This window comes from Lissotriton vulgaris, chromosome 11 (assembly GCF_964263255.1).
Source record: "Lissotriton vulgaris chromosome 11, aLisVul1.2, whole genome shotgun sequence".
Taxonomy (NCBI): domain Eukaryota; kingdom Metazoa; phylum Chordata; class Amphibia; order Caudata; family Salamandridae; genus Lissotriton; species Lissotriton vulgaris.
Window position 1 is genome coordinate 917,684,300 of NC_141699.1, and position 22,377 is coordinate 917,706,676.

Here is a 22,377-nt window from a genome sequence, read left to right on the forward strand (position 1 = left end):
ATTAAAATAATTAATTTATAATTACATAATTAATAGTATTCAACAATTAATTATTAACTATTTAAAATTTAATTACACCTCACCCTTTACCCCTATAAACCCCACAACCTGCACCTAAAAAATGTAATTAAACAAAGAACAGAGTTAATTATCAATTAAATAATTAATATTAAGTAACAACAAATTATTACATAATTACTGCCCTATAAAACCCACAACTCGTGCAAAACATTTACATAAAAAATTGTAATAGCACAATTACCCTAATTAAATATCATTTAAATAAATATTACATAAAATATTCATTAATTATGCATTAATGCCTCCTGAAGACTGTCCCATATCAAGTACTTCAGGAATACAGTCTGCAAAGAGGACATTATTATGGTGCTTTACACAGATAAGTAGACTTGGAGTAGAGTAAAGGGAGGGAGAAATGAGACTGTAGAAACAATGGGCCCGATTCACACAATGAATTTAAGACTAAATCCTAAACGTACTACTATTTGGTATTCACAGAATACACTTACTACTTTCGAGATTCACAGATTAAACCTACTAATTTTGGGATTCACAGAATGAACTTACTACTTTCGGTATTCACAGAATAGATTTAAGACTACTAACTTTACGTCCGCACTCGGGCCGTAAATTCCGGCCCGGGGGTGGAGTTTCCGGCTTGGGGGCAGAGCTTACGGCCCGGAGGCAGGGCTTCCGGCCTGGAGGCGGAGAGGTGGAGATTTCAGCCATGGCTAAATACCCACCTCCGAGCCGGAAGCTCCGCCTCCAAGCCGCAAGCTCCGCCTCTGGGCCGGAAACTCCGCCTCCGGGCCGTAAGCTCTGCCCCCAAGCCGGAAACCCCGCCTCCGGGCCGGAATTTACGGCCCGAGTGCGGACGTAAAGTTAGTAGTCTTAAATCTATTCTGTGAATACCGAAAGTAGTAAGTTTATTCTGTGAATCCCGAAAGTAGTAAGTTTAATCTGTGAATCCCGAAAGTAGTAAGTGCATTCTGTGAATACCAAATAGTAGTAAGTTTAGGATTTAGTCTTAAGTTCATTCTGTGAATCGGGCCCAATGGGACAGTAACACGAACTATGCCTGGCAACCCCCTCCTTTTCCCCCTTCTGATTTCGGATCAGCTGTTCCATCGCTCAGTAGGGAAGGGAGAATCATGTGGGCCCCCTGCTTTACACCCAAGGGCATTCCCCATCTGTTTTTAGAGGTGGGTGGGCAAAGAAATGCCAGCATTGTTGAGTTGCTGTTGTGGGGGTGTGGGATGGGGAACACTGTTTCAAATCCAACTTAGTAATGCAACAAAATGGGTACAGTTGTTTATACGTGTACAGAAGAAGATAAGTAGCGGTAGGTCTACAAAATTCTACAGCGAATATATAATGTTTAACATATGTCTCAGGGTACCGCACCACTGACAATTAAATTGCTGACATGGAATATTTGAGGTCTGGGGGACCTTCGTGGGCATAGACGGATATTATCATACCTTGATAGGCACCATTTTCACATCGCCATGCTTCAGGAAACACACTTTGATGCGAGACATACCCCGACATTTTCCAGCAAATGGGCTGCGCATCAAATGTTTTCTGTGTATTCCTCATACTCCAGAGGCACAGCGATTATCATCAAGAAGAACTTTTCATTCATCCAGGGCGGAGTGAGCTATGACTCAAAAGGGAGGTACTGCATGATGTGGGGCAGGCTGAGTTCACATTCTGTCACATTGGTGTGCTGCTATGGTCTGAACGTAGATGACCCGGAATTCTACACTACAGTGTGGGGAAAAATCCTTGAACTAGGTTCCACACATGTAATATAGGGAGGAGATCTCAACACAGTACTAAATACTATTAATGCTAGATCTAATCCCCTCCCACATCACTACACTAATACCCATGGTATATTGCTTGATATGATCTCCGACAACAGCCTTCTAGATGCGTGGCGACACATTCATCCTGCGAAAAGGGAAATCCCACACAACACAGCGATGCACTCAACATGGGCTAGACTAGATTGCTGGGTGATTACCAGGGGTGATGCACCATGGATAGTTAATGCTGAAGAACTAGCCAGGACATACTCTGATCATGCCCCTGTCAGTATGACAATATGTCCACTGGCACTGAATGCAACCCCCAGGAGCTGGAAACTCACTCCAGAAGCATTGTTAGATACCGCTTTCCAATCCAAACTGGGCCAAGAAACCACAGACTTTTTTCCAGAGAAACGTAGGCTCAGTAACACATATGGGCACAGTGTGGGAGGCCTTTAATGTCACAATGCGAGGCTCATGTATAGCTAAGAGCATCGGAGTCTTACGAGACATACAACAAAATTTGCAGACGTTAGAAGGGAGTTAAAGAAGCTGGAAGGTGAGATCGGGAATGGTACAAATGGTGCTCTCCAAACAGAATTCAGGGATAAACTCTCCAAAAATAAAATTACTGCAGAGAGAGAAGCCTGCTTTCGAGGGAAATATTTCTTTTTGCGCTGGTATGGGAAAGGAATGAGGCAAGGCACTGGCAGAAGAAATTGGTCAACCCGGCTTCTCTAATTGCGTGATGGAGATTACTGATGATGACAAGGTGAGACATAGAGACAGTAAAAATATACTAACCATTTTTATGGTATATTATGCTAACTTATATAGATCTTGCAGGCAACACCCACTTGACTTATCCAACTATTTGGGTGTCCTAGCTTTCGGTTGGCTTGGATATACACAAAGGGAATTCCTCGTGGCACCTCTCGAGGTGGATGAAATACGTGCCACAATCATGCAAATGGAGTCAGGCACAGCCCCCGGGTCAGATGGCCTCCCGATAGACTTTTAACGTATATTAGTCAACTGATCCCTATACTAAAAGAGGTATTTGAAGAAGCTCAAGAAACAGGCATTCTCCAGTGCTCGATGGGAGAAGCTCTTATAACATCACTCCTAAAACCAAGTATGCCCGCAGACACATGCGATTCATATAGGCCACTTTCCTCAATCAATAATGACGCAAAAATACTTGCGAAAGTATTGGCTAAAAGATTAAGACTTCTGATGGAGAAGCTAGTGTTGCCTGATCAGGTTGTATTCATTTCAAAGAAGGAGACATCTCATAACCTCTGAACGTTATTCTCCATACTGCAGAATGTAGACTCTCAACTGGCCCTTTTGGCAGTCTTGCTGGACACCACAAAGGCCTTTGATTCCGTTGAATGGGATTATGTATTTACCATATTACAATGCATGGCAAATCCTAAAGAATTCCTGGTATGGATACACCTACTATATATTTACCAAGGCAGCCAAGGTCATTAATACTGGTCAGACTTCATCAGCATTCTCTGTTACATATGGCACGAGGCAGGGGTGCCCCCTTTCCCCTCTGCTTTTTGCGCACATGATTGCGCCCCTTGGGACCAAAGTGAGACAGCAACACAATGACAAAGCTTTGCATTGTCGCATACGTTCCATTCTCATCTCCTTATACACATGATATTACTCTCTATCTTAGAAACCACCAACAGAATCTAAACCCTATATTGAGGGAATTTGTCCAGTTTGGGTACCTTTCAGGAATACATATAAATTGGGGGAAATCCCAGATCTTCCCACTTACTACATCTACAAAGTTATTCACTCCCCACTTCCCTATAGAGTAGTGTGCCACAGAGGTGAAATATTTAGGAATACATATAACTACTGATCGGACTGAACTGATGTGTTTAAATTACGGTAGGACCCTGGAAAAAATCACTAGCAGTGTCACTTGGTGGATCCAGCAATCTATGGAAACCTACCAAACCCTGATAGTTCTGAAAACTAGTCACCCGGGGGAGTCCAGGGAGATGTAGCTTATGTGATTCCCCCAACATTTTCCTACCCAGAATCCCCTGCAAACCTCACATTTAGCTAAAACAAATCACATTTTCCTCAAATATCTGTGTGGGAAAGTTTTGTGATCACAGGACGGGCACACATTTCCTACCACCCAGCAATTCCCCAGGTCTCCTGCTAAAAATGCTGCCTCACTTCTGTGGGTGGGCTAAGTACCCACAACTGGGAAGGGCCCAAAACGTGTTATGGAGACATCAACGTTATCTATCACAGAATGGCCTGGCTTTGCAAATGGTGTCACCTGTATTTTTGGTCCCTGGCTCGGCGACCCTCTAGGGAAACCTACCAAACCCAGACAGTTCTGAAAACTAGACACTAGACATGAAGGTTTGGCTTGCTTGGGTACCCCAATGTTTTTCTACCCAGAATCTCCTACAAATGTAGCTAAAAATATCACATTTTCCTTACATTATCGAGAGACGTGGGGGAATGCTGGGTGGGTGGAAGTTTGTGACTCCCCACAGATTCTTGAACTTTTCATCACAGAAATATGAGGAAATTGTGTTTGCAAAGTTTGATATTCGCAAGGGATTCTGGGTAAGAGAACCTGGTGAGAGGTTGTCTTGTTTTAAAAAATGCATGGTTTTGCTTGGTTTCTCTAGGTGACGGCTGAGCTAAGCTACAAAATCCACAGCTAGGCACATTGCAAAAAAAGGGCCAGTTTTCACTGGAAAAATGTAATGTGTCCATGTTATGTTTTGGGCCGTTACCTGTCAGAGGCAACAGGCCTACCCACAAAAGTAACGTTCTATATATTTTTTAGGAGACTAGGGAGAATACTGGGTGGGAGGAAGTTTGTGGCTTCCCGTAGATTTCTGAACTTTCCATAACAGAAATATGAGGAAAATGTGTTTTACTTTCAAAGTTTGAGGTTTGCAATGGATTCTGGGTAAGAGAACCTGGTGAGAGCCACACAAGGCACTCGATACTGGGATCTCCTGGGTGTGTAGTTTTAAAAAATGTACAGTTTTTCTAGGCTTACCTAGGTGCCGGCTGAGCTAAGCTCCCAAATGCACAGCTGGGCACATTGCAAAAAAAAGGGTCAGTTTTCACTGGAAAAATGTGATGTGTCAACGATGCGTTTTTGGACTGTTTCTTGTCTTGGGCACTAAGCCTGCCCACACAAGTGAGGTACATTTTCAAAGGAAGACAATAGAGGAATGCTGAGTGGGAGGAAGTATTTGATTTATTTTGACAATGTTTGAGGTTTGTAAGGGACTCTGGGTAACAGAAACAGGTGAGAGCCACATAACTCAACCCGTCCCAATTCCCCTGGGTGTCTTGTTTTCATAAATTTACAAGTTTGCTAGGTTTCCCTAGGTGCCGACTGAGCTATGGTTTCAAAACCACAGCTAGACACATTGCAAAAAAATGGTCAGTATTCAATGGAAAAATGTTGTGTACATGTTGCGTTTTGGGCTGTTTCAGGTCGCAGCCACTAGGCTAAATGACACATGTGAGGTGCCATTTTTATTGGGCGACTAGTAGGAATGCTGTGTGGGTTGAAATGTGTGGCTCTCCACAGATTCTGGAACATTTCATCACAGAAATGTGCTGAAAATGTGTTTTTTACAAAGTTATGGTTTGCAAGTTATTCTGGGTAGCAGAACCTGGTGGGAGCCACACAAGTTACCACATCCTGAATTCCCCTGGCTGTCTCACTTACATTTTTTTACAGGTTTGTTAGATTTCCCTAGGTGCCGGTTGAGCTAGGGTTCAAATTCCACAGCTAGGAACATGTAAAAAAAGGGTCAGTTTTCACTGGAATAGTATGATATGTCCACATTGCATTTTCGGCTGTTTCCTGTTGCGGGCAGTAAGCCTAGCCACACAAGTGAGGTGCCATTTTTATCAGGAGACTTAGGGGAAAACAGAATTGAAGAGCAAGTGTTATTACCAATTGACTTTCTATGTATTTCTGACTTCAAAATGTAAAATAGTGTGTAAGAAATCTGTCATGCTACTGTGAGTACCCACAATTTTGGAGATGTGTAAATACCCACTGCGTCTAAACTGCATATGTTTTTTCCATTTCAGAAATACATAGGTTTCCTTGATACCTATTTTTCACTCTTTATATTTTACCAAACAAGTCCTATATATCCCTGCTATCAAAAGAATCCACAGACGTAACGGTGTATTGCTTTAAAAAAAATGCCATTCTTAGAAGAATTTACAGGTGAAAACCTTGGCACAAATGGCTGTTTTTTTCAACTTAATTTCAATATTTTTTTAGTCCAAATGTTACCTTTTATAAGAAATCCTTTAAGGATATAAGCAAATGACCTCTTGGTGAATTTAGAATTTTGTATACTTTTCAGAAATGTGTAGGTTTCACACCCATTTGTACAACTAACTGGAAAGAGGTTGAAAGCACAAAAAATAGGAAAAATAGGCTATGTCAAACTAAAATGCCAAAACTGTGTAGAACATTTTGGTTTTCTGACAAAAGTCTGCTTCTTCTTGAGAGCTTTTAATATAGTGACTGAGGCACCACAAATCCTTTATTGATAACATTTGCAGGGGGAAAAAAACAAACGCTTTCTTCAGCAGCACTTCTTTACAATTTTTCCACAAACCCTGGGTACTTTTATATTTCCCATGATGTTGGAAATAAAGGACGCAATTATGGTGTGGATACCTTATGTGGAATAAAAGTTATGAATCTCTGAGCACAAACTACACAAAAAAGCCAAAAAAGGGCTCAGCACTTGGCGGAGGAAAGGCATTTAAGGGATTAATAGGAAGTTAGCTAAGTCCTATAAGCATATGAAGTAGACCTTGATAAAATGATTTAGACTTGCTACTGAAGAGTAGAGGGAAAAAACAGACATGGGTGGACTTTGTGAACTCCTCAGTCAAAGCACTAGGGCCATGAGGTGGACACTTATGATGGATTTTATATTTTTATTCAGAAGGAGCACATTTTAACTAATTGTGGCTCAGAGACATTACATTAGCATTTTGTGACTTCTAAGCTGTCTTCTCCCAGTGAGCTGGGTAAGATAGCTAACAAATGGACCAGAACCAGGGTGTATAGAAACGCCTATGGTGGGAATGACCAGAAAATGAGCTCACAGACCTCGCAGTAGGGGAAGGATTTGAACAACACATAATATATAAAAAATGAATTTCTCTAAAGGCCCCAAAATACTTCTCAGGAGGGTGGGCCCCAAGACTTCTCCCAGTCCAAAGGCAAGGGGTACCAGAGTAAGAGCTGGGATCCAGCAAACACTTTCCTGTTAAGTCATGAATGTCATCAGGCAGTTCATATTAAAGGAGATGCAGTATGCCCCAAAAAGTCCCCCAATTGTGGACAGTCCAAGGAAGTGGTTAACACATGAGTGAGGGTAAAAGTGTACTATGAGTAGGCCAGCGATTACGCAGAGGCCACATTAGTTTACCTGGCAGGGGTGGATATTGAAACCCTGGCCTTCTTGTCTCCAAGCTTGGAGGAGTATAGAAAAACGCCATAGAATAATGTACTGAGATAGAGGCTCTGAGAGATACAGGTGTCAGTATTTCTATGGTAGCAGCTAGACTGGTTTCTCCAGACTAAATGTTGCCTGGTGTCATTTTCCAGATTAACATTGCTGCCAGTGAGACTAAGCTCTAGCCAATGGCCTTGGTAAACTTAGAATGGGGAAGGGGTACTGGCCCAAAGAAGATGGGTGTGTCCTCTGTCATCCCAGTGGAGTATCTGTTGGGAAATGATCTTGAGACTTCTGCATTGGCAGAGGTTGAGGGGAAGGCTCATGCAGAACTGCTTGGTGCCCTGAGTGGTTGTGTGCTACTACCTGCGTACCCGGCGCCTTAATTTAATCTCACTCCGGGCTTCAAGCACCCTCTGGATATTCGGGCACCGCATAGCGGGCATTGCATACCTGCCGCCTTAATTTATTCTCACTCAGGAATTCGAGTACCCACTTTCCAATGACTTGCTCAGGGGATTGAGCACTCCGTAAACGGCTATTTTTACCTAGTAGTGTGAGCACCTTTGATTTTAATTATCTAATACCGTTGATTAAATCCTTGTGCTCAGCCATGCTTTTACCACCAGAGCTTGGCTACTTCACCGATTCCCTACACCGATCGAGGCATGCTGTGGGAGGTCACAACTTTGTTGTAGCTCATATTAAGTGGGAATCAGTTCACTTGTTAGTCACATGATCTAAACGTCCTTCGTATAAAGGGATTTCTCTCAACAACATCTGTGCATCTTCCTCACTGACCACTTCTAAACCACAATCTGGTCACATATAAGCACGTTAAGAGAGACCCGTAATTCCCTTGGCAGTACAGCCACCCTGAATTACTTCCCTTTTTTCCCTTTCTAGGTTTGACCTATTGGCTACCCAACAGGCTGCAATATCTCCACCTGTTTCCCATGTGAGTAACCTTCGCTCACACACGTCAAGCTTGACGTTTTTAATACCAGACCTCTCTGAAAACATTCTCCCTTTCCTTTCCAGACTGTCCCCTGTCTTGATAAAGACCCGCCGCGCCCACCAACTGGGGCGCTTTAGGGTCGAAAGGTCGACGCTTACCATTGGTCAAGATAACTCCAGGAGCTTGTACAGTTACCCCTTGTCTCCTTGGAGTACTAATTCAATACTCTGGCCTTCTTACTTCCCCATGTATAATCTGTATATATGTGTCACTGAATTTAATGCACTGTTCACTTTGTTCACCAACAGTCACGTTCATCACATGTTTTCCTAACGGTTTACCATTTATTGAATCTTGTGGCATCACAGAATCAAGTAATTCTTGTGTATCGTGATTGTTTTTTACCCATAGAAAGACTTGATTCTCAGTTGTTTTCAGAGAGGTTTATTCAATGTGTAATGAGCTGATCTAGCCTTTCTTTAAAGTAATTTCTCGTTACCCAACAGAACCACTTTGTATTTAACCACTACCAGAGTGCAGCCAAAATGTCCCGGAGGTCATGGAGCCTTGGATACTGAAACAGTGGACCAAGTTACCCAAACTAAGAGAAAGGGCAAGAGGTCTGATAAGGCAATGCCTAAAAGATCACGGGACCAGTGGTGTGTTCTCCTGAGGGAGATATCCTTGTGCCCGAGGAGGTAACTGCGGCTGAAATTGTGTGGCCTGACCTGGCAGAACTCTTAAGTGCAGGGGGACCCTCCGGAGAGGACCTATGCCAAGGGAAAAAGACATGTCCTACTCTTGAAAGCCTTACGAGGCAAGTTGTAAGTCAAGAAGAGGGAAATGTCAGTGGTACCCAGAGGGTCTCCTGGTAGAATGTTTTTTGTATACACTGAGGCCAAGAACCTCAAACCAGGTGCAGCCAGGAGAGTGATGGCCCACTAAATGTAGAGAGCCTTCATCTTCACTGTGGCCCAAGACATCCCCCTAGCTGGACATCTGGGACAAACCATAACCTGCCACAGGTTGTTTGCCAAATTTTTGTGGCCCTAGATTTGTGGAAAAGGGAAGGAGTTTGTTTCTCCTGTGTGAACTGTCAAGCCACTGGCAATACAGGCTCACAACCAAAGAATCCCTTAATTACACTATCAGTGGTTGAGACTCCCTTTGAGAGGGTAGGGATTGACATTGTTGATACACTTCACCCTCAAATTGCATCTAGGAATAGATTTATTCTGGTGGTGGTGGGTCATGCCACTGGATACCAAGAGGCAATTCCCCAAGGCCAACTTTGAAATCTTCACCAGGTTTGGGTTTCCTAAAGACGTGGTCTCAGAGAGATGTACTAACTGTATATCTCCATACATAAAAGCTATGTGGGGTGAATGTAGTTTGAGCTATACGTTCACTACCCCCTATCCCCCTCAGACACATGGTTTAGTTTAAAGGTTCCACACAACCATGAAAGGCATGATTATGGGCCTCCCTGAAAAACTCAGAAGGAAATGGGGTCTTGAAATTGTGCCTACTGTTTGCATACAGCGAGGTACCACCAAGAGGGGTTGGATTCAGCTCATTTTAACCTTTGTTTGGCCATCCTGTAAGGGGCCCATTGAGCCTTGTAAGGGAAGAATGAGAGAGATTCGTCAAGCAGGACTTAGTAGACCTGCTGATAGGCCTATGTTCATATATGGCAGAGAACATGAATAGGGCAAACAGGAACCTAGAGTCCAGTGAGGAGCTTATCAAACACTGGTGTGACAAGAAATCAGCACTGGTGGAGTACCAACTAGGTCAGCTGGTGTGGATATATGAGCCTGTGGCTCAGAGGGCTCTCCGGGATCAGTGGACTGAGCTCTATTCAATCTTGAAGAAGAAAGGGGATGTCACCCACTTGGTTGACTTAGGTACCTCAAGAAGTCCTCACAGAGTTCTCCATGTGAATTGTCTAAAACACACCACGACGGTGTTGATATGACCCTGCTCATGGTCATGGATGTAGGCCAGGAGTACAAAAATGAACACCTCCTTGACCTGCTGTCAAAGAACCCCCAGGATGGGTCAGTGGAAGGTGTTGTCTTGTCTAAACTCCCTCACTACAAAACAGCAATCTGACTGCAGGCAAGTCCTGGAACAGTTTGCTGAGCTCTTCTCCTTACCCCGTGGACAGACAACATGGCTTACCCATGATAAAGACGCTGGTGACATCCTCTGTGTCAAAAACAAAATTAACAGGTTGTCAGACCAAGTTAAGGGTTGCATAAAGACTGAGGTCAGCAAGGTGTTAGAGTTTGGGGTTATTGAACCTGCCGACAGTCCCTAGGCTAGCCCAGTAGTACTGGTCTTCAACTCTCATTCCTAAGGTAGGAAACCTGAGATGGGGTTCTTTTGAAATATAGGGGTCTTAATGCTGTTACCAAAACTTATGCTGACCCCTTTCAAAGAGCAGATGAATTGATTGACAAGCTGGGTGCACACAAAGTCTTAAGTATCTTTGATTTAACATCAGGGTACTGGTAGATTGGACTCACCTCAGGAGCAATAGAGAGGTCAGCATTTTTAACTCCAGAAGGTCACTACCAGTTCAAAGTGATGCTTTTTGGATTAAATAATACACCGCCACCTTCCAGACGTTGGTAAATAGATTTCTTTTAGGGTTGATGACTTCACTGCATCATATCTTGAATATATAGCAGGCTGTCACGGGCTGGGCACCCCCTCCCCTACAATACTGCCCGGAGGGAATAAATCCCAAGAAGACTGGTGGTCCAGACCTTCTGAAAAACAACATGCCCTTTCTTTTCAGCCAGAGAACTGGAGACCCACAGCATACACTGTATGGTTTGAAAACTCCCCTGATACAGAGAGATATACCTTTAACGACCGAGAAGAACAGCGAAGCCCCGCCTGGAGAAGTGATGTCACCTGGGATGAACCAATGGAAGCTCCGCACCGGGACAGAAGAGGAGGTGAAAAACCCGGAAGCAGGAAGGACGCAGAGACCGAGGGAAGCAAGCTGAACAGAAGCTACCGCACAATGCTAAAGACCTGAGGACCGAGCAGATGCCTGGAGGCCACCGACTCTGTGTAGAACCCAGCCACACTCCAGGAGGAGTGAGGCTGTCACACGTACGGAGCCGAGTGTCGGGCTGGGTCGGGAGGAAAGAGAGGGAGGAGGAGTGACCGCAGAATATTAATCTGAGGTTAGGCTTAAATCAAGTCAAGTTTAACTTTATTGGTTATCAGATAAGAACAATCATAAAACAGATATTCATACATAGTTAATAGCCAAAATATAAAATCACCAATCTCATTTAGTTCATTTAAATAATTGTCTTCCGAAATCTAAAAACAAATTTAAAAAATGCAGACAAATGTGCAATGGTTAAAAAATTATCCAATTTTTGCAGTTCTAAAAATGCAGGCAGACATTGAGTACATTCCATGATTTTCAACAGGGGCACAATCATTTTTTTCCTTTGGATGATGTAGAATCTACAGAAAAAAAGGATATGAATGTCTGACTGCTCTGAAGAGTCGTCACAAAGACATTTGATCATTTGCTTAATCCAGATATTCACTTCAGGGAAGCTGAGGGAACGGTGTAACAGATTTAGTCTAAAACGAGTCAGTAAAAACCTTTCAAAATCGCTAATTTTTAAATTAATATATGGTTGCATGTGATCAGAAGTCATGATCAGTTGATATGCGACCACGGTTTTCTTTACCATTTCCGATTTAATTCTTAGGTCGCACAAATGACTCATGCATACTTCTTTAAGAAGCTTCCTAGATATGTCACACACAGTTGAGGGGTCATCATAGTATTCCCTGTGCCCTATCTTAATTAGGAAAGTTCTTACATAGGTTAACCACGCTACCCTCCCAACATTCGCTAGGCCCATAACATCCCTTAAAATAGAGCAATTGAACTCACATTCCTCAGTTGACCAAATCCTGTGCCACAATAGTACCGGGGCAACCTTAATAATGTCTTCTATATACGGTACCCCTAGCTCAGCGTGACTAACATAAGTTGATACACTATACAGTACTGCTAATAGAAATTTTAAGAAGGTATTCTCTACTACTTGTAGTGATTTTATGTTTACATAACACCATACCCCTGCACCATATGTAGCAACTGTCATGCAGGTAGATCTATACACAGTTAAAAGCTCCCTGATAGGTTTTTTGCCCATCTTTCTGCTAAATGTTTTCAAAGCTGTAATGGATTTGATGAACAGTAGTCTCCTGGATTGTATTGCGTCGGTCCATCTACCTATTTCATCAAACAGTACTCCAAGATATGGAAAGGTGGGAGTCTGTTCAAGTCGTTTGGAGCAGACAAATATTGTTTTATCCTTTTTGTGCTTCCTAGGGCCGTATGTCACGCTAAAGGTCTTAGTGCAGTTAATTTTTAAATCTAGATTTGTCATAAAAGCTGTAAAAGAGTTAACCACCGTTTGCATGGCCAGCGGTGTCCTGGCCATTAAAACAGCATCATCAGCATATTGGAGCACAGGGAAACACCTTCTCCCAACAAGTGGCATGTCCCTGCATTCCTCCAACAAAGTTTTTTCAAGACAATTAATGTAAATTGTAAACAAAAACGGAACATGGACGCAGCCTTGCCGAACTCCTCTTGATACGGTGAATCGATCAGTACATTCTCCGCTCATTACATACCTAACCAGCGCTGAAGTCCTCATGTAAAGTTCCCTGAGAAAGTTAAATATGCCAACCTCCACTCCTAGGTTCCGAAGGACCAACCATGGCTTCGAATGGGTGACACAGTCAAAAGCTGACGTTAAGTCAACAAATGTTAAAAACATTCGACCACCCTTTGCTTTAGCATACTTTTCTAGTAAAAGATGCAAATTAAGACATTGGTCAATGGTACCTAGACCCTTCCTAAAACCATATTGAAGGTCGCTTATTGCCGACCGTTCATCGGCCCACAATTGCAGTCGATTTAAAATTACCCTGCCCAAGATTTTAATGGTAGAGTCTAAAAAGGAAATGGGCCGATAGCAGTGGCAACTCGATCTATCGCCCCTTTTAAAAAATAGGAACTATTATTGACTGGCACCATGAAGATAATAGCCCATAGGAACAGGATGCATTAAAAAGTTGTGTAAGCAGTGGGCCCCAAAGATCCATGTTGCTTTTAAAATAATCAACTGGAACGCCATCGGGGCCTGGCGCTTTACCTCCAGCACTGTCTCTTATACTCATGTTTACTTCGCTCAGTGTGATTCCCAGGTCCAGCTTAACCCTACTCTGTGCTGATTCAGACATATCATGGTCATCGTTAGGAGCAGGATCATGGTTAATTTTAACACTATAAAGTTCCTCATAGTGCTTCACCCATTCAATATCAAAATAGTTATTTCAACCCTAGCCTTTTCTTAATCTGCAAATAGGGTAGGTATTACCACTTTCCAAAAGGCAGATGAATCCTTGTTCTGCGATGCCTCACACAGTGCATCCCATACTTCCTTTTTTCTAATATCTTTCCTTAGTTTAAGATTTTTCTTATACTTCTTTCTTATCTTTTTTACAAGCTCCGTATCACGGATCGGAGCATTCAAGGCGAGCTTCAGCTTAGAACCAGTCTTAGTGCAGACTGTATCAAACCATCTCGATTGCTCTATAAAGGAAGAAGGGAAGGGAAGGGGGGGCAAGAGGGTGGGTCAGGGGGGAGGAAGGGGGCACTTTGGTGTGTTTCTGGGGTGAAAATGTGGGAAAAAATGTGTTCACAGCAATTAACACAGGAAAAATATGATGGGAGTAGAAAACAAAATGAATGTGTCAGTATCCTCATTATAAGTTTTAGATTTTTTGTATGGTGGGCAGTAGATAGGTGGATGGTAGGGTACGGATTGGCACAATGGCGAATAAAGGTATAAGAATTTGCTCCATGAATGTGTCCGGGCTGCACAACTTCACAAAAAGACAAAAAGTAGCTGCGGAATTGAGCTATATTCGGCCGGACAAATTGTGCATACAAGAAACTCACATTCCCTGGTCAAAAAGGGGAATGTTAAAGGAATTAGGGTTCACATTAGTGGTCGCGTCCGGTCAGTCTACTATGATAAGGGGAGTAGCTATTCTTGTTAAACAAAATCATGTAAATATTGTACGGAAAATAATGGATAAAAACGGACGGTGGGCTATTGCAGAGTGTAGGATTGAAGGGAGACAGTTAACGCTATGCACAGTTTCCGGAGCTAATTTGGATGACCAGGCGGCCCTGAATGAAATAAATTTAGAATTAGCTATTTTCCCACAACCAGTAGTGGTTTGTGGGGATATGAATATAAATCTATTGAATAGTGCAATACAGGATGGTTTTGATAAATATACAGATCGGAAACCGATTGTATAAAGCACTTGTCAATTTATTAAAAGATCAAGGTTTAGTGGATGTATGGGGGCGGCTTAGGGGGGAAGACAATGGGTTTACATTTTATTCACATCCGATCCGCATAAGAAGTTGGTCAGATTAGATTATTTTTTTGTGCCAGAGACTATATTGGGCGGGGCTATAATAAAACCCTATCCTAGGGTTACATCTGACCATTCTCCTATAGAGCTGGAATTCAAGTGGGGTGTGAATAACCCAAAGCGCTCTAATTTTACTTATGACCGGAAGCTGGGTTTGAACAAGGAATTTAAAGTGCATATGGATAGCTGGATTCAGTCTTTTTTTCAGCTATAACAAGGGGACGGCTAATGTTTGCACAGTATGGGGCACATTTAAAGTGGGATTCCATGGTGAATGCATGAGTTTTTCAATTTGGCAGCAAAATATATTTAAAAAAGAGATCGCCATGCTATATGACCAGCTAGCAGAGGCAGAGACCTTATTAACGAGGGAAGTAGTTAGTGGCCGGAAAGAGCTATGGGAGTTAGAGAATATGGTGGCAAAGGCCAGGGCCAATGTTCTTGGGTTTTGGAGTACTGAGATCGCAAGAACATTTTTAACATCTAAAATGCAAAGCCATGAGTTTGGGGAAAATATTGGGAGAAGGCTTGCAGTCAGACTGCGGATGAAGGAGTCAGCTAGGAATATTCAAGCAATGAGGGATAGTGAGGGGGCATTACATTCGGAGCCGCAGCAGATTCTTAATATATTTCAGAAGTTTTACTCTGAATTATACACTCAGGAAGGAGGGAATGGAATGGGTTTGGATTGGAACGATATGCTGGAAATGGGGTTGAAGGTTCTAGAGCCTATGTTAGCTAGTCATTTGGACACTCCTATAACGATGTCTGAACTAAAAGTTGCCGTTAAGAGTCTGGCAATTGGTAAGGCGGCAGGCCCTGACAGAATCCTGGGGAGGTTTACAGACAGTTTTTTAATTACATTAAGGAGGAACTACTGAGTGTAATGCAGATGGCCCAGTTGGGAAGTCCTCCTAGTACTTGGTCGGAGGCGACTATTGCGGTATTTTGCAAGAAAGGCAAAGCCCCGGACTTGGTGGGATCTTATCGGCCCATATCCCTACTAAACGCCGATAATAAAATTTACTCAAAGATTCTGGCCAATCGCTTATCTGAAGTTATAGCTTCTTTAGTATCTCAGCAACAGCATGGTTTTATACCTAAAAGAGGCACGGTAGACCACATAAATAAAGTAATCACGTTATATGACATCACTGCTGTGAATAATAAATAATTAGCGCTTTTTTTACTTGACGCGGAAAAAGCGTTTGACCGGGTGCATTGGGGCGATTTGTGGAGGCTCATGGCTAAAATGGGATTCGGTCAGAAATTTATTACATCAATACAATCCCTTTACTCTTCACCAAAGGCTAGGATATCAGCCATGGGATTACTTTCAGACTCTTTGAATATTACTCGAGGGACTCGCCAAGGTTGCCCCTGCTCCCCATTATTATTTGCCCTGTATATTAATCCTTTTATAGAACAATTAAACCAGAACATACTTATCCCCCCGTATTATGTTTTTGATTATTTCTTTTCTGTATTCGCATATGCGGATGACATCGCTGTTGTAACAGTTAATCCGGGAACAGCCATTGTAGAGATTGAGAGGCTTGCTAAGGAGTTTGGATCTATAACAGGGTACAAACTTAATGAATCAAAGACCCAGATCCTGTGTTCAGAAGCTTTAACTTGGGAAGATGAAAGGGTGGTTAAAGAAGTCATTTATTTGGGGATATTGATTAAAGCTAATATGACGGAGCAGGTCAATGCTAATTGGAATGATTTGTAAGTCGAAATTAAGATGTCTCTTGATAGGTGGGAAGGACTGTATTTTACTATTATCGGTTGCACTAACATTATTAAAATTAATGTCCTACCTAAGGTTTTATACTTGTTTAGGTTGATTCCTTTGGAATTCCCCAAACACAGGATACAGGCCCTGCAATCCTTATGTGGCAAATTAATCTGGAGCCCTGGAAAGCCGAGGCGGGTGATGAAGTATATGATGCTACCATTAGAGAGGGGGGGGGGGTTAGCGGTCCCAGATTTTTTTCTTTACCATGTGATCTGTTTTTTATTGAAAATGAGGATACTGATAACAGGGGAGACAGTCGATCATATGTCCAACTACCCATCTATCTTTGAAATTTTGCTGGGGTCTTGTGCGAAGCAGAGTCTATTTATTGAAATAGACGGTAGCTATTACAAGCGCACTCGCTTCAAGGTTTTGCTGGGTGCATATAAGGTCTGGAGATGGCTTGCCAGGATAATGGCTATGGGGAAATTTTTGTACTATACACCTTTTAAAGCATCTAGGATACTGCCTACGATATTTTCAGATGGAATGTTACAAAATTGGCAGAGAAAAGGGGTGAGGTGGCTGGGGAATATTTGTTTGGAAAATGGCACGTGTAAATCATTTGATGACTTTCTTAGCTTTTTTACGAGATCCGTATCACGGATCGGAGCACTCAAGGCGAGCTTCAGCTTAGAACAAGTCTTAGTGCAGACTGTATCAAACCATATCGATTGCTTAAGCGTGGGATTTTCTGTCTCTACCCATAGGGCATTTTTGATATTTTCAGCTATAATTTTAAAATTGGACACGATAACCGAATCATCCGCATTGTCATCAAGACATGCTATAATGTTAAAATTACAGTTTTTAATCACCTTATTCAAAAGGTCTTCAGGTACTATTTCTTTCCATTTAAGGGCATATCCATTCTGTCGATTAGGAACTATGTCCTGAACTTCCTTATTTGGGATATTTATTCTGGGGAGGTCTTTACCTACTTGTGCAATCTTCAGGCTTAGAGGGAAATGATCGCTCAAGGGATTGTCAAGAGTTTTACATTCTAGCACATCCCCACCAAGTCAAGTCAAGTCAAGTCAAGAGATTTATATAGCGCGCTACATACCCATAGGGTCTCAAGGCGCTTGAGGCAGGGTGGGGGATTACTTGTCGAATATCCAAGTTTTAAGTTGCTTTCTGAATGCTAGGTGGTTCTGAGTAAGGCGAAGGTGAGTGGGAAGTGAGTTCCAGGTTTTAGCTGCCAGGTAGGGGAAGGATCTACCTCCCATGGTGGTTTTGTTGATGCGTGGGTTAGGAGGCGGAAAGTGATCCTCTTATTAACGTGGAGCCAGTGGAGGTTTTTCAGGTGACCAGAGATGTGGTCTTTACGCGGGATGTCTAGTATGAGCCTGGCTGAAGCGTTCTGGATGCGTTGAAGTTTTTTCTGGAGTTTTGCGTTGGTACCGGCGTATAGGGTGTTTCCGTAGTCCAGGCGGCTCGTGACCAGTGCGTGGGTGACCGTTTTTCTAGTTTCGGTGGGGATCCAGCGAAATGTTTTTTTGAGCATGCGAAGGATGTTGTAGCAAGATGATGAAACGGCGTTGACTTGTTTGGTCATCGAGAGTGAGGAGTCCAGGTTGACGCCCAGGTTCCGTGCGTGGTCCGTCGGGATGGGTGCTTTTCCAAGGGCCTCTGGCCACCAAGAGTCATCCCAGGCGGAGGGGGAGGTGCCTAAGATGAGGACTTCTGTTTTGTCTTAGTTCAGTTTCAGACGGCTGTGCTTCATCCATTTGGCTACTTCTTTCATTCCTTCGTGTAAGTTGGTTTTGGCGGTGTTAGGGTCTTTGGTGAGTGAGAGGATCAGTTGAGTGTCGTCAGCGTAGGAGAGGATGTTGAGATTGCGTTGGCGAGTGATGGCCGCAAGGGGGCTCATGTATACGTTGAAGAGGGTGGGGCTGAGTGACGATCCTTGTGGCACGCTGCAGATGACATCTGAGGCCTCTGATTTGAATGGTGGGAGGCGGACTCTCTGGGTTCTTCCGGTGAGGAATGAGGTGATCCATTCCAGTGCTTTTCCTTGGATTCCGACGTTTCTGAGGCGTTGTAGAAGGGTGCTATGACAGACTGTGTCGAAGGCAGCGGAGAGGTCAAGGAGGATGAGGGCGACTGTGTCTCCATTGTCCAGTAGAGTTCGAATGTCGTCTGTTGCTGCGATAAGTGCGGTCTCGGTGCTGTGTTTGGCTCGGAAGCCGGACTGTGAGGGGTTGAGGGATTTGTTGGCTTCGAGGAAGGCGGCGAGCTGGTTGTTGACAGCTTTCTCGATGACTTTGGCCGGGAATGGAAGAAGCGAGATGGGGCGGTAGTTTTTGAGTTCGGTGGGGTCAGCTGTGGGTTTTTTCAGAAGGGCGCTGAGTTCGGTGTGTATCCAGCTTTCTGGGAAGGTGCCGGAGTTGAGGGAGCAGTTGATGACATCTCGGAGGTGTGGTGCTATGATGGAGTCTGCTTTGTTGAAGATGTGGTGAGGGCATGGGTCAGTTGGGGATCCTGAGTGGATGGAGTTCATCAGGCGGATGGTGTCCTCAGTGGAGATTGGGTTCCAGTCGTTGAGGATGTTCAAGGGGGGTGAAGGTCCTGTAGAAGGTTGGGTGGGTTGGTCTCCGGGTCGGTTGTCGAAGCTGTTGTGGATGTTTGCGATTTTGTTGTGGAAGAAGGAAGCTAGGGAGTCGCAGAGGGCTTGGGAGGGGGTGATGTCGTTGCAGTTGGCTGATGGGTTGGTAAATTCTTTGACGATGTTGAATAATTCCTTGCTGTTGTGGGCGTTGTTATCTAGTCGGTCTTTGAATGCGGCTTTCTTGGCGGACCGGATAAGTTGGTGGTGTATGCGGGTGGCGTTTTTGAAGGCGTCCCTGGTGCTGGTGTTTGGGTCTTTTTTCCAGGCTTTCTCAAGGGAGCGACAGAGTTTCTTCGATTTCTTAAGATCATCGTTGAACCAGGGGGCGTTTTTGAAGCCTAGTTTGATTTGACGTTTTTTCAACGGTGCTAGGATGTCGGCGCTGTTAGATAGCCATTGGGTGAGGTTAATGGCTGCTTGGTCAGGGTTTTGGGAGTGGGCAGGGGGGTTTTGAAGAAGCGATGAGGAGATCTGGTCGATGGTGATTTTGTTCCAGTTTCTTCGCATAGTAGGTTGTGGATGGTTGTGGGTTGTGGTTTTCTTGTAGATATAGTGAACGCAGCTGTGGTCCGTCCAATGGAGAGCTGTGGTGTGGCTGAAGGAGACATGTTTGCTGGAGGTGAAGATAGGGTCGAGTGTGTGACCTGCAGTGTGGGTGGGGGTAGTGACAAGTTGTTTGAGTCCGAGGTCGGCGAGATTGTCCAGAAGGGTGGTGGTGCTGCTGTCATTGCTCTTTTCCAGGTGAAAATTGAGGTCTCCCAATAGAATGTAGTCCTCGGAGGGGAGGGCGTGTGGGGTGATAAAGTCAGTGATGTCGTCCCTGAATTGTGCACGGGGTCCTGGAGGCCGGTAGAGGAGGGTGCCTCTGAGTGTGGTCTTGGGGTCGGTGTGGATCTGGAAGTGGAGGTGTTCGGCGCTGGCAAGGTTGGCGTCAGAGCTGGTTGAAATGCGGATGGAATTCTTATGGACGAGAGCGATGCCTCCTCCTGTTTGCTTGATGCGGTCCTTACGGATGATCTTGTATCCTTCCGGGATGGCAATGGTGATGTCTGGGGCTGAAGAGGCATTCATCCATGTTTCTGTAAGCAAGACGACGTCTGGTGAGATGGTGTCTAGTAGATTCCAGAGGTCGATGGCGTGTCTGTGGACCAAGCGGGTGTTGAGCAGGATGCATTTAAGGTGGTTGGTGTCAGGTCTCCGTATGGTGGTGGTGGGTGTGGAGTTGGTTTTGGTGCCGTCAAATTTGCAGGAGTTGCAAGAGAAGGGTCCATGGGTGTGTCCAGGAGCGGCTAGGGCGCAGTTTGGGGATCGGCCGGGGTTAAGGGCTAGGAGGGTGGTGGCATCGTAGGTGATGCGAGTGGGCTGGGCATTACGGGAACCAGGGGGTCTGGCGCTGGGCGCGGTCCAGGCGCGGACGGGCGTAGACGGGCGATATCGCGATGATATCAAAACAAAGTCTATGGTGGAGTTTGCACCTCTGCTGTTAAACGTTGGACGGAACGGGACCTCGCTCTTACCAGTTCTATTTGCGAAGTCCAATTCACATGAAAAAATGATCTCATTTAAATGGTTCCAACAGGCAGTGTGTTCAAAATGGCTAAAGCTAGTGGCCTTCTCTAGCATTAAGCCACAGGTGCCATTTTCCCCATATTTACATAGGGGCAGGTAAAGTCCCCTCCCCAGATTACACAAACTGATTTTACCTTCCCTTCCATCTGGCTTTTAATGTCTTTGTCCAACTTATCAACGTTTGGTCAACAGCGGCCGCCAGTACGTTGTTGTAGAAATTTACAACGACCAAGTGTAGATCTTTTTCAATCACTATCCTAATTATATGGTAGAACCAATTGTTAACAACCATCTCAATCCTGCAGCACATTAGCAAGTTGGACACATAGGTACACAGACCTCCTTTTGCCCTGCCGTAGAGAGAGGGAATTGCTGGTGAGTGAAAAGTCTTAAAGACGCATAAATGCGGAGCTTCAGTCACCCAAGTTTCTTGTAGACTTACAATGTTGTAGTCTCTAATCGCATTCAACCATGAGGGATTAAAAAGTTTCGTTTTAAGGCCCGCAACATTCCAAAACATAGTTGTCCAGGATCTCTCCGTAGTTATAACTTCCTCCATGACAGTGGGTTGGGATGCCTGGGTAGTCTGCTGTTAAAATGCTCAACTTATTGCGATTGTAAAACACAGTTCCCGGAGAGGCTTTATCGGGGACCTCTGTGCCTATTCCCGGATCCGCCTTACTGTCACCATCTGTGTAGATTGCCTCATCCCGTTTTGGGCTATCATTGCCCATGGGAACATATAGGATCGAGTCCATATTGTTACAATCCAGTCAGTCGACTCCCTCCAATCCATGGAGTGTCTCAAATCGATTAAATAAGGGAAGACAAAAATCTGGTCTATGTATATTTGGGCATCTATGTGGCATATCTGTCCTATTTCGCAAAAAGAGTAGAGTACCAAACATTGGGTGAGGATAAAAGTAGCTCAGATCAAGGGTTTAGATCCCACCCTCCCCGCTGTGTTCTTTCCCATCGCATATACACCTTACCACCCTGGGATCCCTAAAGTTCACAATTTTGCAGTCTCCCTCTTGATCCTTACATCTGCGTCAATCAATCAATCAATCAATCACGTCATTTGTATAGCACACTACTCACCCGGGAGGGTCTCAAGGCGCTGGGGGAGGGGAAAGTTACTGCTCGAACAGCCAGGTCTTGAGCTGCTTCCTGAAGGTAAGTTGGTCTTGGGTTCGCCGAAGGTGGGTGGGGAGGGAGTTCCACGTCTTGGCTGCCAGGTAGGAGAAGGATCTTCCTTCGGCGGTGGCTCTGCGGATGCGCGGTACGGTGGCGAGTGCGTGGCCGGTCGATCGTAGCTGGCGGGTGGGCATGTAGAAGGTCATGCGGTCGTTGAGGTACTTGGGGCCCAGGTTGTGGAGAGCCTTGTGTGTGTGGGTGAGGAGTCTGAACGTGATTCTCTTGCTGACGGGGAGCCAGTGCAGGTCTCTCAGGTGTCCGGTGATGTGGCTGTGTTGGGGGATGTCGAGGATGAGTCGGGCGGAGGCGTTCTGGATGCGTTGGAGTCATTTTTGGAGTTTCGCTGTGGTTCCGGCGTAGAGGGCGTCCAAACCAGCTCACCCTTCTGA

At 44.4% G+C, this 22,377-nt stretch overlaps 1 protein-coding gene across 1 annotated transcript in view; it reads right to left on the bottom strand.

Moving 5' to 3' along the window:
* LOC147683687 (phospholipid scramblase 1-like) overlaps window positions 1–22,377 on the bottom strand; it is a 604,007-nt gene that overhangs the window by 99,380 nt on the left and 482,250 nt on the right. The window lies entirely within an intron of this gene.